The sequence below is a fragment of the Lycorma delicatula genome, chromosome 8 (genome assembly GCF_047948215.1).
Source record: "Lycorma delicatula isolate Av1 chromosome 8, ASM4794821v1, whole genome shotgun sequence".
In the NCBI taxonomy this organism is placed as follows: domain Eukaryota; kingdom Metazoa; phylum Arthropoda; class Insecta; order Hemiptera; family Fulgoridae; genus Lycorma; species Lycorma delicatula.
Genome location: NC_134462.1, coordinates 58372287 through 58389831, shown reverse-complemented (window position 1 = coordinate 58389831; position 17545 = coordinate 58372287). Strand labels below are relative to the sequence as shown.

Below are 17545 nucleotides of genomic sequence, written 5' to 3'. Positions count from 1 at the left end.
CAAACGGTGAATCCCCGCTCTTATCTTTTCTGGCAAAGTAGGCCGGTTGAAAGTAAGGACATGAGAAGCCGAGGGTAAGACCTCACCGTTCCTTCTCATGTTTAACCGACGGCACTCTATTACTCCTTGTGCTGCCAGCTCCTCTACAATCTCTTGCTCCGAACAGTTTAAAAGATCCCGACAGACCACAACACCCCTTGAGGTGTTGAGCGTGCCGTGGGGATCAACGCGTACCGCTAGCTCTCCAATTTTCTTCAGCCCTAAAATCTTCTGAGACTGTATATCATTAACAGTCTCTACATGAAGTCCCGTAAAAGTTTTCCGTATTTCCTTTACAGGGCCTCCAGCACATTTGTTTATCTCTCGAGCGATGAGAAAAGGACTCACCCTCGAGAAATTTCCATCCTCCTTTGTAATGACCAAATATTTAGGTTTCGGTACATTACTACTTTTAAAAAAAGCCTTCTGTAAGCTTTTTCTAGCCTCAATCTCTATCTTCTTACTCTCCGTACTCTTCCTCCGTTTTGCCTCAGGCGAAACGGCTGGTTCTAAACGAGGGTGTTTACGTGCACCCTCTGCCACGTTGGTTTGTTCAGGAAAATTCATGAACAAAAAATCCCTTCTGTAGTAAGGCTAGCCGCCGGGGTACACCCCCACTCCAGGGCTACCAACCCTGGAGGTCCGTTCCGGTACTCCGGTGGAACCGGCATATGTCCTGGCAGAGAGCGGATGCGCAGTCTCTGCACTGACTCCAGGCCCCTACACACCGAAGCTTTCAGGGCTCCCATGCTCCGAACATGGGCACCTTAACTACATGCTTGCCATCGCAGGGGGCATGTGGACGACGAAAGGTCTCCGTTACACCTGCAAATAACTTTGACCGTGGCCGCCACATCGCCAGCTCTAAAGGCGGTATAAATCCATTTCCGTAATCGTTAAAAATGTCATATCTGCAGGTGGATTATTATTATTATTATTATTATTATTATTATTATTATTATTATTATTATTATTATTATTATTATTATTATTATTATTATTATTATTATTATTATTATTATTATTATTATTATTATTATTATTATTATTATTATTATTATTATTATTATTATTATTATTATTATTATTATTATTATTATTATTATTATTATTATTATTATTATTATTATTATTATTATTATTATTATTATTATTATTATTATTATTATTATTATTATTATTATTATTATTATTATTATTATTATTATTATTATTATTATTATTATTATTATTATTATTATTATTATTATTATTATTATTATTATTATTATTATTATTATTATTATTATTATTATTATTATTATTATTATTATTATTATTATTATTATTATTATTATTATTATTATTATTATTATTATTATTATTATTATTATTATTATTATTATTATTATTATTATTATTATTATTATTATTATTATTATTATTATTATTATTATTATTATTATTATTATTATTATTATTATTATTATTATTATTATTATTATTATTATTATTATTATTATTATTATTATTATTATTATTATTATTATTATTATTATTATTATTATTATTATTATTATTATTATTATTATTATTATTATTATTATTATTATTATTATTATTATTATTATTATTATTATTATTATTATTATTATTATTATTATTATTATTATTATTATTATTATTATTATTATTATTATTATTATTATTATTATTATTATTATTATTATTATTATTATTATTATTATTATTATTATCATTATCATCATCATTACTAAATTCAAGCATTCTTGTTCAATTATATTTTTAAGAGTCGTTAACTAACAGTAAATTGATATGTAGCTACTCATTTAACCCGGATAAAATAATTCCGTTTTTTATCAAATATGTCTCTTAATGATATTTAAAATACATTCCTCGTAGTCCAAAAAAAAAAATAATAAAATTCGCTTACTTTGTACAAAAAAAAAAAAAAAATTTAGTAAATTTAAGTTGCATAACGAAATTAAATTTAATGAAGCAAAAAAAAAGTAAAAAAAAAAAAAAAAAAAAACGCAATTCTCAATCTCAGTTGATTTTTAAAAAGCTATAAGTGCCAGAAGACCAAATTATTGTTACTGAATTAACAGTTTTTAGGGCAATACCAGGGACAGTCGTACGTATTTCGGTTGTATCCCCCATCTTTTTTTTTCTTTTTTATCAGTTTCCATTTGTATTATTTTTTTATTTAAGTTATCTGAAGGACAGTCGATAAAAAATAAGTTTATAAAAAACGAATCCTAAAACTATAAAATTCAACACTACAATACCAGTAAGAAAGGCATGATACTGTATGTAGTAAGAGAACTGTATTAAAGTCAGTCAGTAGGTTTAAAGGTGGAGTAAAATATAAGTGAAGTGTATCTTAAGTGTAGGTGCTGAAAGATAGACTGTCGGTGGTAATTTGGTGTGGGACCAGGTCACGACAAGAGTAAATAAAACACGTTTTCAGCTTGTAAAAACGGGTGAAGAAAACTACCGTTCCATCGTACCAAACCTTTTCTTTCAACGTCAGAAAATAATAGTCAAAGAAAAATTAATGTTCGAAACGCTTTTAACCATAACTTCGTCACAAACACTCAAGCAAATAAACGAAGTGCTAAAAGATCGTATTAAAACAGGACCACGCATCGTTAAGTGGATTATGATATTGTACTAGCGTAATTTATACGGTGTCATTTTTATCCAGTTCCGCAAAATTTTACAAACGGTCAGTTGCGGAATTAATAATTCTAAACCGTCTGATCTAGATTTAATCTGAATTGCGTATGTACACGATATGAACACGTTTAACTTGTACTTCTGACACGGGAGGTATTCTAGAACTTTTCTCTTATCACATATAACCTTTGTTTTCTAATTGTTTTTTCCAGTCATAGGTAGATTGTCTTGGTGGTCATATACCATACCACACCTACCATATGTTAATCTGAAAATTTGCTGTACAATAGTTATAATTTGTATTGATTACTACGAGCACACAAAGAGCTTTCATCACAAGAGTAGTGACCAACTTGCCAGTATGGTAAGGCGACACAATAATCGGTATTGACATCAGCAACAGTTGTACCAAATTAAAAATATTTCCTATAAAAAAAATCCGTACTGGTTGCTACATTTAAATATAAAGTTACGCTTTTTTCAAACAATCAAACGTATATATTTTATTTGTAATTACCCTTTATTTATTTATTTATTTTTTATTGTTGTTCTATATATTTTTGATAAATAAAAATATAAAAGATGTGAAAAATAAAAAATAAAGAAAAACAGATAACATATAACTTTACCTTGTACATGCAACTTTTTTTTATCATATTTTTATAATAAAATAAAGATGTGAAAATAAAAGATGTGGTTGTTCTATATATTTTAGATTATAAATGTCAGATACTTTCATATAGTTATAACTGCAGTAGTTAAAATTAATTGTACACCGGAGAGTTCCCAAGCGGGACATACATGCGGCCCTGTTCCGAAATTAGCAAACTAGGTGGGATGCGTCCACCAAGGGCAGGTGGACGCACCGCTTTATCGCGGATATAAAGCCATGGGCCAGTCGGAGGTTTGGTGAGCTGAAATACTGGCTCACGCAATTCCTTGAACGGCCATGGGGTCATCCGCACCTACCTGTGTGGTAGGAGGAGGGCGGATGACCCCTACTGCGGTGACCCGGATACCCCAGAACACGTGTTGTTCTGGTGCCTGCAGTGGGATGATTACCACCTAACTTGCCCGGCGATTACCGAACCGCTCAGCGTGGCGATATCATCGCCACTATGTTGCGGAGCCCCAAGAGTTTTGATACCATTGCAGGGTTTGTGGTGAGAGTTCTTCAGGAGAAGGATCGGGGGGCTCGGGGATGAGCTGCGGAGCTGCTGTTCACACGTGTTTACACGATTGGGCGGTAGCGATGACGCACGGGGACTGTCGCCCCGCCGAGCGAAAAAAACCGAGTCTCAGCGGGGATGCCCCACTCAGGGTATCCCCGTTAGAGGCATTAGCATAAAGACCGAGTCCCGGGATCCAGGGACGGCATAGCCGGGCCTGGTGGATCCTAATCTGGGATTTGGAGGCGGGCGCAAAGTGAGATCCGACCGGCGGGCCGAGACGTGGAGGCCCGTTAGAGTAAAGGACACTCCCCTGGGCTGTGCAGTTAACTGCAGGATCCGGCCCGGGGAAGAAGAAGAAAATAAATTAAAAAAAAAAAAATTAATTGTATGTATTGAACACATAATTTTTAGTTTCCTTCATCTTTATTCTTGTTCCCTAAAAAAGTTTGAAATTAAGTCACTCATTATATAAGTTCAGCTAATTTAATTCTATTAATACTTTTTATTGTTTTTTAATATATATATATATTTTTAATTCGTTGTAGTCTCATTGGACAACGCATATATTGTTCATAAGATTATTTATCTGATGTACTTCCCTTTTTTCCTTCCTTCCTACCTAATACCTACCTACCTACCTTGTAGCATGTACCTTATACCTACCTACCTTGTAGCTTGCTTTTTCCCTTCCTTTACTCTAATTGGACCTAGAAACTTCCACAAAATTCTTATGTTTTTTTTCACCCGTAACATATCCATTGCTAACTTCTTTCTTTATTACAAACATTGAATTTATTTTTATGTACATATAACTTTAATATTTACTTATTAATTACTGATTGTAGTTTTTTTAAATGGCAGACTGCTAACTAACTTATCTGGAAGAATCTAGATTTAAATTACGGCTAGCCATATCATATTTTCAAGCTTTTGCAACGAAATTCTTCTATTTGTATGGGAGTTAACCTCTTTTTACAGGAAAAACATTAATTTAAAAATAAATATAAAAACTAAAACAACTAAATCATTAAAATTACAATATTTATATGAATATTATACTGTTGAATATTATTACTGTTAATCAATTAAAAATCAGTCTTTCTTGAATTTTGCACCTTTTCTACTAAATAAATTAATCTCCGATATAATTTCATTGTCAATTTCCAAACACTGAGAAATTGGAAATTTAATTGAAATATTAATTATTACAGAACAGAATTTAGTCGTATAAAATTTAATCTTTTTCTCTTCTATCTAATCAACTACTTATTACAACATTTACGTACATCAGTAAATTAAAATCCTTATTATTCCTCATGTTGTCATTCAAAAACTAATTAGTATGTTAGTCCGATTTCAGCTCACTTTGCCTGATTCATTTCTTAGGTTAGCTACCAAAATTTATTTCGTACGTTCGTTAGGTTTTTCTAAATTTCAGTCGAATACTATTATACACCGCACCCAGTCTTCATGATGGATCACACACCGTGGAGCTGTCACTAGTATAAATTCACGCCCTTTTCACATAGCATAATATGAATACTAACCCGATAAATCCGGTAGGTCTTTTTTTCCATATGCTGTTGTTGTATTCCAAACACATACATTCTTTGTTAGGCAATTAGTTCTGTAGTGACGTTTTTTTTACTTTTTAATTTAAAACATTAAATTGGTATTTTTAAACGTGATAGTTCTTTATGTTAATAAAATGATAAATTTCATAAAAAAATTTGCTCCTTTCATTATCTTTTACTTTTACTTCCTTTGTATCTCTTTTTATCTTTCTAAAGGGAATAAAAAATATTTGCAGTTTTAAAGAAATTTTATGAATAGATGTATATAATAAATTGCTTCTTCTGTCTTGGTTTGTTGAAGTACATGTAAAAAAATGCAAAAAGGAGAACAAACTAAAGTAACAGCCACTTAGCTGCCCGTTGCTTTTATTCACACACATACATACATATCTTGTTAACAAGTTCACTTTTTTGTTTTTTGTTTCCTTTTATCCTTAATTCTTTCGTACATGTAATTTTGATTATACAATTAATTAATTATTGTTAATAAATAATTTATAAAAATGAATCTTAGATACAAAATTTTAATTTATCATTAATTGTTATTACCTTTATCATTTTCGCTTGGAAGATATCATATTTCACAGATTAATTTTTAATATCATATTACACTAAAAATTTTCATAAAACTATATACATATATTTAATATATTCATACTAATACATATATATATTTATATTACATATATTTTCATAAATATATATATATATATATATATATATATATATATATATATACTATAAATAGAAAATAATAATAACAATACAATAAATTTTCTACGCAAAAAATGTAAACATAAGCTAAAATTGAAATTAAGTATATGGAAAACCTACATTATCAACAACCACATTTAAAATAATAAATTAAAACATCTACGTGATTAAAACATTGCAAATTATTTAATATATGATCAACAGGACATCGTACAAGGAAATGTCATGTGGTGTACACATCAGTTTTTATTTTAGCTTCTATTGGCGCAGAGTCGACCACGTGGTAAGCCAAGCACCCGGGCAACTGCGTGTAGTGCACGAATCATTCGAATCACTCATTCGTTCGAAAGATTTACACTTCTCGAGCGAGACATTCGTTCGAACGATTTATACTTCTCTTGATACGAATGATTTATCTAAAATTATATTTATATTTTGCGGATAAAACAGGAAAACATTGGGGTCAGAGCTGTGTTAAAAAGTCACAACTCAAGAACAGCTAAAAATGGTCAAAATTTTGAAGCCTTTCTTTGTAAAAGATTTTGTTGTTAGTACGCTAAATTCACGGATGTTATTTAGTTACAATTGACAAAACCTTTAACAAAATGAGGTGTAATGAAACATACACCATGTATCATTTTCGCGGCGAGTTGTAGGCCCGCTTTTTTCTTAATAATTATAGTTTTGATAAGTTACAATAGATTTTAATTTGTGACTTATACTTTAAACACATTTTAATCGATTTAAATGTATTACACAATACAAAATCCGAAAGCGTAGTGAAAAATATAAAAAAAGGAGATTGTTTTGTTAATAATTTATTTAATTAAGTTTTATAATACAAAAATGAACTACTACAGTTGTAAAATATTATTCATAGTTTAGAAAAATTAGTTGACGCTTAGTGTGGGAATGGATGGATGTCTGTACCAATAGGGAGGCACAACAAATATTAATTCAAACACGCGCACCGACCACGAACGTATGCACGTGAATATGCTGTACAGCGAACGTGTCTTTCCTTTTATTATCCGCCTTAAAAATATTTTTAGTTGTACATTTATTTTTTTAAATCCACTTATTGTTAATATTTTTATTTGCCTAATTCTACTTATTTATTTATTTTTCATTTTATTATTTTTTTTTAGATTTTAATATGTTATTTAAAAAAAAAAAAAGTAGGAAGGATAAAGATTTTTTAAAATTGCAATTCTCTCCCTTGCATGTCATTTTTATCGTTAGTGTTTTATGACCGATTTATCGGTCATTGTCATTGTTGATTGATCATCTTTTATTTATCGGTCATTGTTTTCGATATCGTTGTAAGCTATTGTATATCGACATCTTTCTCGTCTCGTAATTCTATTTTAGTTTTAAGGTGTTCGGAGCACAACTGAATAAAATAATCAGCCGCCAGTCTAAAATCTTTTCTCAACCATTTATTTTATTATATTTTATCAACGTGACACAATTTCCTCCAAAACTAACTTTATTTTCACCACAGTCGAGTTATGTTGAGGGGAGTACATCGGCAATGTTATTATGTTGTAGTTATAATCCTACAAAATTTTTCTGGCGAGGTATTATTTTTTTACCCTAGCAAGGTCCTAAATAATCTTATAATTTTTATAATTCACTTTTTAACCGGACAGAATATTTTTTATTTCGTAGCCTCCCTACCGCTTTTTTCTTCAATTTCCAAATCAGTGGTTTGTGTAATTTTACGTTATAAGAGAGAACGTTGTCAATTAACGAAACTGGATGCGGTGGAAGATTTGGTATAATTTCTTTTCATCCATATATCTTAGTTCTCAGCATTTACGTTCTTCCAGAATTCCCCTTGCTTCTGGCCCGATTTAAAAATCAAAAGTACATTTGAAATTTCTATTGCAGCATTTTGACTTTTGACAGACCTCTCTTTGTCCCAATCTGCAGTTAGATCTTAGCTGTGGCATTACAAAGGTAAGCGTGAGCGAGAAGGTGGTATAAAACAAAACTGTCGGTGATGACTACAGAAAGGTAATATTAATAAAACATAAGAAACAAATAAATAGTGAAAATGCCCATCATAATAGGTGGAAATGAAGAATGAGTATTGAAAATTAGATTATATGAAAAAAGGAAACGAAGAACGCAAAATTAACAATACGATTGCAAGAATGTGACAGGGAATTAAATAGTTATTCTACACATAGGAAACTTTCTCACAGTATTTGAAATTGACCAAAATGTAGCATGAATTCTTCTTAACTGATTCATAATCGTCTTTGCACATTGGAATGGGCTAATTGCTATGCTTCGTTAAATTTTTAAATGTTTACTTATCTAATTTTTTATTAGTGGTTAAAGTCGTCATCGCGAAATCAACTGATAAGTCGAGAGTTCTGGTTCAAGTCCTTGTAAAGGCAGTTGCTTTTATATGGATTTGAATGCTAGATTGTTGATACCGTTGTTCTTTGGCGGTTGGGTTTCAATTAACCACTCTCCTCAGGAGTGGTCGACCTTAGTCTGTTCCAGACTACATATTTACCGGTACATTTACACTTACACTGCAGCTACGTCAGGCCTGGCAAGCCGGTAGTGGTAACTCCATCTGTCTATATACACACACACACACACACACACCCGGCAGTAGCTGAAATATTGTTGGAGAAAACAACTTATCTGATTTTATTCATTTATAAGGTTGTAAATTATATTAATAGCAATTAAAAAATTTATTTATGTCGACATTATTTAATGTGTTAAGTAAAACTCTCGTATGATTTATAAACCTCCCACGTCACCCTCAACGCCTTCTTAGATAACAGTTTTACTTTCCATTGTTAGAAATATGTATCAAATGTTATATTCTTAAAGTTACCTTATTTTTTCTTTGGAATTATTTAATAATATTATAATAAATTTTATTTTTTGTATTTAAAACAGTTTATTTTCATGAAATTATTTTTTTCTTTTATTTTTCATGTTTTAGGTATGTTGGTGGTTTCATTTAAGATAGTTTGTGAGTACGAAAAAACTTTAAGTTTACTATAATATTTATATTATTAAAATAATCTTTTTGAATGATTAATCAGGGCTAAAGAGTTACTGGAATATTTTGAAAGTTGTATTTTTTTCTTGGAAATATAAAAAAGAGGTTTATTACTGGTAGCTTTTCCTGACGCCATCCTATTAAAAGGAACTAAAATTAAAATATGTAATATGTAAAAAGAGTAAGGACGGGGAGAGTAGCCCTACTGTGGAGAGGCATCACAGCATCCAGATGCGGAGGGGTCGTGTTACTTCAATGAACCAGGAGGGACCCCGTTGGGAAGGTCCAATGGGTGGACAATGCTGAAGGGTGGTGGCTAGACATGGACGCGTCACATAAGGTCAATCGAAGCAACGTCTTCGCGGTAACCGAGAAATTTTACAAGGCCGTTGGCCTTGTGTGGTTAAAAAAAAATCGTAAAGAACAGTAAAGTAATATTTATTTATTAATTTTAAAGGAAGGGTAGGCTTAATGTTTCGAAGAAGTTATATAAACATTTAAAATTTTGATCTAATAACTTTTATATTGTGATATTACGAAAAAATTCCAATTTGGAACCGAGAATCGAAATAGATCATTATTATATTAGTCAATATCTACCCTCGGTTAAAACAAAGAATGAATATTAATAATTAAAACATAAAAAACAAAAAATTATCAATAAGACATACGGAGTGTTTCGGGACGTATGAAAGCTGTTAATTTTTTTATTGTAATAAAAAAATTATTACATTATATTAAATATAAAAATTATATTTATTATTTATTATTAATAAATATAATATATTTATTATTAATAATAAATAATAATAGTAAATTTATAAAAATTATCTATCATCTTGCATTACGGTGCGAAAGCGTAGTGCCGGGACTACAATAACTCGATTGTTTGTCAACGAATTTTTACAAATGAGGTAACATTTTGTTCAAAATAAAATTCTTAATAAATTTTGCAATAAATAAAATTTTTTTCAAACAAATAATTACGAAGATGTTAAAAGATTAAAAAATTAAGATGGCTGCGATTTTGAAATTTTATAAGGTGACATTTACGAAATTTTTTATTTTTTTAGAACAAGACTTAGATTTGCTTTGTTTAATTAATGTAGGTTTACCCGTTTTTATTGAAGTAGGTAGTTTTTTATTGAAAATCACAAGATGGCGTCCAGAAGGAAAACAAAGCAAAATAGGACTTACGTCGATATGAACTTCTTGGCTCATTTTGGTGTTCTGAATCCGTCCCTGAAGTTTGGCTAATGCATTCTCTCCCCCAAGGTCGAAGGAATTCCTGGACAATGCTGTCCCCCACAGACACTGAACAGTGCTAAGCAAACACCGCATCTTATGACGCAGGTGAAGTCTTACATCCCCACCACCGGGTGCATACCCATGCAACCTTCAGAAAGGACACCGAGCCTCCCGCCGGCAGTCCTTCCGCAGTCGCCACAGGTAAAGCAGTGGCCATTACGATCTGGCCTACTACAGGATCATTACATCTGGCCTATTACAGGAATTGGCTCTATGGCCCGGCTTCCAGCAGCGAAAAAAAAGGTCAACTGAGCGCCTCAAGAATCTGCAAGACACCCTTTCAATACGGACACGTCCATCGGCAAGTAATTTGTCCGCCAGGATGGGTGCACGGCCACAGTGACCACCTGAGTCTCACCTTAAGCCGATCGCATGGACAGAAGTCCATGCGATCGAGACATGCTGTCCATGTTACGGGAGAGTCACTGTCGATAGACAGTGACTCTTTCGAAGTTCTGTCTCAAACTCATCCTGAGTAGTTAGAACACCCACGTCCCTGACAAGGACGTGAACCCTCCTGCCATCCCTCCCTGTCAGGGCCGCCCCACCTACGCGGAAATGTCCTTACTTATTCGTTGAGCTTCACCACTGTCGGCCCGCACCCAGATATGAAGGTTCTTTCAACCTGCCCCTTACGTGCGAAGAGGACTCCTCCTTCATTTGAGAGACCATTTGGAGGATAAGGAACGCCGACTACTACCTTTAGATTTATTCTTCTCTTCAGCCGCCGGGGGAGAGAAACGTAACCTCCGTTTCCCGATGTCTTCCGGAGTTCCTGCCCCACCTCCGTGTCATCATCGACCTTACTGGATGAGGCGGGAAATACTCTTCAAGGCCTTTGCTTCCTGCAATGTCAACTGCGGCTAAAACTGCGGTAAATCAGCAGTCCGTTGCTGTTTACTAGCCGGTATGTCTTTCTTCATAATCTCTCAGCGCCTTTCTAACAATCGCTCCTCGCTCCGTAGTTCCATCATCTCCATATACGCTGAATTATTACTCCCACTGCCATCGGAGGGGAGACCTCACGCACCAAAACCCATGAAGCCTCCTTCCTTCCGGAACGTCTGCCCACAACAGGAGTGATAACCTCCCCAACAGGAGGGGACGCGGCCCGGGACTGATCCGGTTCGGTACTCTTCACAACTAAGTTATTAAAATGAACTTAGCAACTCCTTCAAGTCGAATGTAAACAAAGAAAACTAAAATTACCAGCTGTGTAATCAAGTAAATAGTCCTTGGTTACCATGGGCCAGACACAAAATATAAATATTAAACACGTTATTTAAATTAAATAAATCACCGAAACGGAAACTAAACACAAAATAAACGTTTCTAACGAAATGGAAGAAAACAACGTAATTAAAATTTAACCCAAAACGAAGAATAACGCACAGCCAAAAATAGTCTGACGCGAATAAAACAAACTACAAGAAAAAGAACACAATAAATAACGAACAAAACTATTAAAAATAACAAAATAAAAGATGTTGAAAATGATTTCCTTCAATATAAATACAAATTGCACACGTTTCAATTTAGTCCCGTGATTCTGAATTAATGGATCTATGGTGTAATCGAATCGAAAATACAGAATTAATCCTTCATTCTGAAGAGCTGACAAAAGAATAAATGAATATTTGCAATAAATAATAGTATTTGATTCGTATTTTATTTGTTTAGTTCACGATGAAAAACTCATTCGTGTATGTTAAATATAAATAAGAAAATTTTAGTTGAATTTCACGATTTTTATTTGTTTTATAAACAGCAAACAATAAATCTTATTTAAATAGCGACCTACAAACTGTTTGCTGAGTTGCGATTATGTAGCACGTAGAACACCGAAAGGGACATGACCCTTACCAAAAATCGATGAGGGTTGAAAAAGGGAACAGAAGAACATTCGCATTCAGCGAACGAGGTGTGGGGAAATTTATTATTATTATTATTGTTATATCACAACAGCTGCTACTATCTCTCATGAGCTACAGAGTATAAAGACCCGACGACTCCCCTACTGTAAACTTCAAACAATCTTAACCATGCGGCTTTTATGTAAAAATAAAATCTATTCTTTTTTCTTATGAAGTGACGCTGTTTCTTGTTTAGTTACTGAACATCGTAGCATTTTTATAGTTCCTTTTTACATATTAAAAAAAAATTATAAAATAGAAACTTTCTTTAAAAATATATTAATTTACTGTTTATTTATTTTCACTGACGTTTTGTGTATTTTTTAACATTTTTATTGAAAAATTTACACAAAATAGGATATTTTCACTGAAAAAATAAGTTCAATTTATTCCTAAAATAAAAATTAAACCCCTTTGAGACGTACGTTAATAAAACAAGTTGAACTCTGTTTTCCACGGTAAAATTTATTTAACGGGTAATGAAATCGCTTGCACTACGCCCATCCGCCGTAACCTAACTCGGAGAGGAAGTTATGTTTTTTTCTTTATGATCCAGCCGTTATATAAGATTTACGATCAGAATCAAAATCAATTTATATGTTTATTACTATTATCGTTTTTAATATAACATTTCTATTATTAAATTTTTTTTTATTTAATTACGTAGAGAAACAACTGAATGCTAAAGTTACACGAATATACTGGCTTCTTGGTAGACGATCTCATTTTTGTCCTTGACGAAAAATTGATGCTGTGTAAGAATTTCCTGAAACCAAAATGGAGGTAATGAGCGCAAGTATGGGAAACTACTTGTAACAGTAACATTGAAATCATCCAACGGTTTCAAAACAAGATGCTCAGGATGAGATCAGAGACTCCATGGTTGCCAAGAACTACGAGGTGAACGGATATCTTTGAATGCCACGTGTTCACGAGGTGATACAAAAGACCAGTAGAGACATATCTAAGCTGGTCAAGTATGTGAATCACCTGGCGGTGAAATTACTTGACAGTGATGAGGAGGCTGCATGTAATGGACCTCACTCATCTTTGAAAGCATGGATTATCATTAAGAGTGCATGACCCGGGGGATGATATAGTGGTTCTTTTGTCAAAAATGATTTAAACTTTAGGAATCTGTACTGGAATTTGACATATATTGAAGCTATATATATATATATATATATATATTTATTTTGACTAAATCGGCGGTCTGATTCTCCGCTGAAAATTCGGTGTCTTTATTGTTTTGTGACTATTTTTATCTGAATTAAATATTTATGATTTTACTTGAATGACTTTAATGTCATCTGACATTATTGTTTATCTGACTGATTATTTGTTAACTATTATCTTAGTTACTTGCTTTTCTTTAACTCACAATGTTTTTTTTTTTCATGTTTGTCCTCAATTTAACATCCTTAATTGCATCCTTAATTTAACATATTTCCAGACATTGCCGAGTAATTAAATTTTGCAGTTACTAAGATCGGGTGAAAATACGATATTCCACCATTATTTTTGCAAACATTCCCCGTACGAGGTAAATTAAGTGAGCGGGTGTAATAATTTAACATACTTCCTGACATTGCCTATTGATGAAATTTTGTACAGTTCTGAGGTCGGGTGACAATACAATATTCCATCATTACTTTTACAAACATCCTTCCGTACGGGAGTAAATTAAGGATTCGGGTGTAAAAAATTGCAAAATCTGAATAACAGCTATGCGGAGTTTTTGGAGTCGCAAATGACATATTCGATAGCTGTTTGACACAAAAAATGACAAAAATTTGGTACGGGAGTTTTTGTGGTTTCGAATTTGGCAACATTTTGTTATCAGTTTTGTACATATATATATATATATATATATATATATATATATATATATATATATATATATATATATATATATATACATATACATATACATATACATATACATATACATATACATATACATATACATATACAGATGATTTTTTCGGGCAATATGTTGACACAGCTCCTGACGATTCACTAGGGTCCGCAGGATTAAAAAGTATAAAGCAAGTTTTGAAAAATTTTTGTAATATATTTGTTATTGTTTCGGAGAGAGGTGACGCATATTATTAATTGTATTTGAGCTGGGCTTTCTTTGGATGGTTTTCTGACCATAAAATAAAATAAATAATAAAAATAAATTCGTCAGAAAAATTACGTATAGCAAAATTGTATTTTCGTCATCCATTCAAAATCATTGTATAAGAAATTAATATCCCTTTTTTCTTAACTTCGTAATCAGCTGACCATCTTTCTTATCAGCAAGTTGTATATTATTCTTTCATTCCCAGCCGTTTCTCCGAAACAACTTGAACTCTATATCCTTTTTGAATAGATTATACCATCTCTATTCGGGTCTTCCAGTCCACAACTGACTGGAAGGCTCCAACCAGTCCCTTATTATAACTTTTAAATGTTCATCTTTATCTACCCATTCTTTTACCGTCTTATCACGGTACGATATCTGATTGATTAAATAATGTATTAATTTTTATTTCTCCTTATTCTTCGATTTCTAATTTCCACTCTATTGAATCAAAAACATTTCTGTGCACTTATTTTCAAACGATGCCAATTTTTATTAAAACGTTATTAATTTACTCGTTTACGTATGGTACTAGTTTTATTTTTTTTTAAATCAATAATTCATCACATAATGCTAAGTTGACTAGGATACGAACTTGGGATATTTTAGATGATAATACGAGATTTTATCGCGAAAATCGTCAGTTCTAAGATTGTTAAATTTTATATAATTTAAATTTTGATTTGTTTGCCATTAGTTTTCAAATCGTACTTTATTTTATTCAAACATTTGTTCGCTGATTTTAGACTTTTAGGTTGAAGGAGATATTGTTGTGTTTTCCGTGGTAATTAGACCGTTAATAATAGTTCTTAAGTATTTAAAACTGCCCATTCTTTCACAGCTTTCTTCATTCTAACTTAATTCTAGATCTTGTTTAATGATAATTGTTTATAATTTCCCGTCTGCCTCTAACTCTTTGATATTAATTGATATTAAACCTAGTATGAACGATAGAAGAACATTTTTTAAGTCAGAAACACATAAAAACATGCATAACTAACCTCAAAAGACGAAAAATTTTCAGAATCGTTTGTCGGAGGCGTTATGTACGGCTGGTGCTGGTGCTCAGAACCGTTGTAAAACTGTCCTAATGCTTTAAACAGGACTTGGATTCGTAATGTGTAGTCCGAATTGAATCGATAGAACATGAATTAGACCGAATTTAACTGTTTAAAACATGAATTTAAATTAATATGAATTCGACCGAATTGTTTAACAACCTTTAAATAAATTAAAGGTGTTAAACAATTCGTCATTATTTGTGAACAAGTTAAATGTGTAAACTACTTAAATTTCAGGCTATTTTATTATTTTTTATTAGATAATAATTTATTTATCTATTCATATCCATAAAAGTATCATTGTATCTTGTATTTAAGTAAAATATTCTTATTTTAAATAGAGGTATAAAAAATTCAAATCGTGTCTCCTTGCTATTTGGTTTTCTCTTTGAACCTAGTGATCAAGAGTTGAGTAATGGTACAAGAGGGTCAAAAACCCTTACAAAAGCATTTATTAATTTTTTTACATGTCTATCAAAATAAATATATAATTTAAAAATTTTTTTGAAAACAGATATAGATGTACTCTTTTGGTTTAGTAACCGCTTTAGAAAAACATGTATAAACAAGAAAAGCTAGACTGTTTCCAACGAAAATAAAACCTAACTTTTCTGTATCTAATCGGTTTAAATTTGTTAAATTTTTAAAAATTGCTGCTTTAATAAAATGTTTATTTGTTTTAGATTAATACGCTCTTAAAATGTCTTTAAGTTCTTTTAGCAGTAAATGATTACAATAACATTAAACGAAATACATTCATTATGTTTATTCTATGGACCACATTTGTTCAACCATACAGTTCACATGAGATGTTTTTTATCAAATAGAATATCCTCATGCTCACATGAACACAGGTAGATAAATCAACGAGTGAAAAAACGACGTAAATAAAAGGCTAATAAAATAAGCGAGTGTAGGTAAACACAAAGCAGGAATACGATGAACAGTAATAGAATTAAAACAATTGTAAATAGGTAGCAACAAATTTTTTTGCAGTAGTATTTAATTTACAGTCTGATACAATCGAATAAAAAAAGAATGACGTGCATAGAGGGGTTTCCATTGAAATCCCTCAAAGGACTGTATATATATATATATATATATATATATGTGTGTGTGTGTGTGTGTGTGTGTGTGTGTATGCCTATTTTGTACAGTACACATAAATGTTTAATAAACAAAAAAAGTACAGACAAAAATGAGTACAAGAACATTGATAACGTTCAGAACATAAAAAGCAAAGAAAACACCAAAAAATAGTATTATCAAACCAACAAAAATAAGTAGCGAAAAGAAATGAAGAATTTTGATGATGCACGATTCACCTCAAATTTCGGAGAACTTATAGATCTAATATGTGCAGTCGTTTTAAGCTCGTTACGTCCTCGTTGTTAAAGGATGCTGTTTTAGGAAATTCAGGAATTCCTGTTAGTTCACTATAAAGAATTCGTACTTTGTAAATGTGTATGTCATTTCATTTAGGAATTCTTATAGAGTGAGCCTTTTTTTAAAGGAATTTTTAGTAAGAAAAGGTGATATATGAAGTCTCTCCTCCGATTAGAACGTTGTTGTAGTGCAAATTGTATAATGCCTTGAATAGAAAAGATTACTTCCTTTTCAAAGATTTTACAATTTTTTTTCATAGATAAACAATGTTTATTACATCCGAAAACAAATAGTGTATGTTGCATTAGAGACAACTAAAAAAATTATTTATTTTTTGCATAAATACCGAAACGGGTTTGAGCAAAACCGTAGATCCTGATGAATGTAAAAAAAAATCTACCCGACAAAAAAAGTAAATAAAAACAATTAATAATAAAAAATAAATAAATAAATAAAAAACATATTTAAAATAATTAAGCTGTATAGTAACTAGGGATACAAAAACTGAAATTTTATCCTGTTTGGTGTGATTGCTTT

General features: G+C 31.6%; 1 protein-coding gene and 1 long non-coding RNA gene across 3 annotated transcripts in view; both read left to right on the top strand.

Annotated features, from left to right (window-relative positions):
• LOC142328638 (uncharacterized) overlaps window positions 1–17545 on the top strand; it is a 793215-nt gene that overhangs the window by 326338 nt on the left and 449332 nt on the right. The window lies entirely within an intron of this gene.
• LOC142328639 (uncharacterized) overlaps window positions 1–17545 on the top strand; it is a 183469-nt gene that overhangs the window by 70702 nt on the left and 95222 nt on the right. Inside the window, exon 2 of the long non-coding RNA XR_012757321.1 lies at window positions 9153–9182. This is a non-coding gene — a long non-coding RNA (uncharacterized LOC142328639). The remainder of the gene's footprint in view (window positions 1–9152; window positions 9183–17545) is intronic.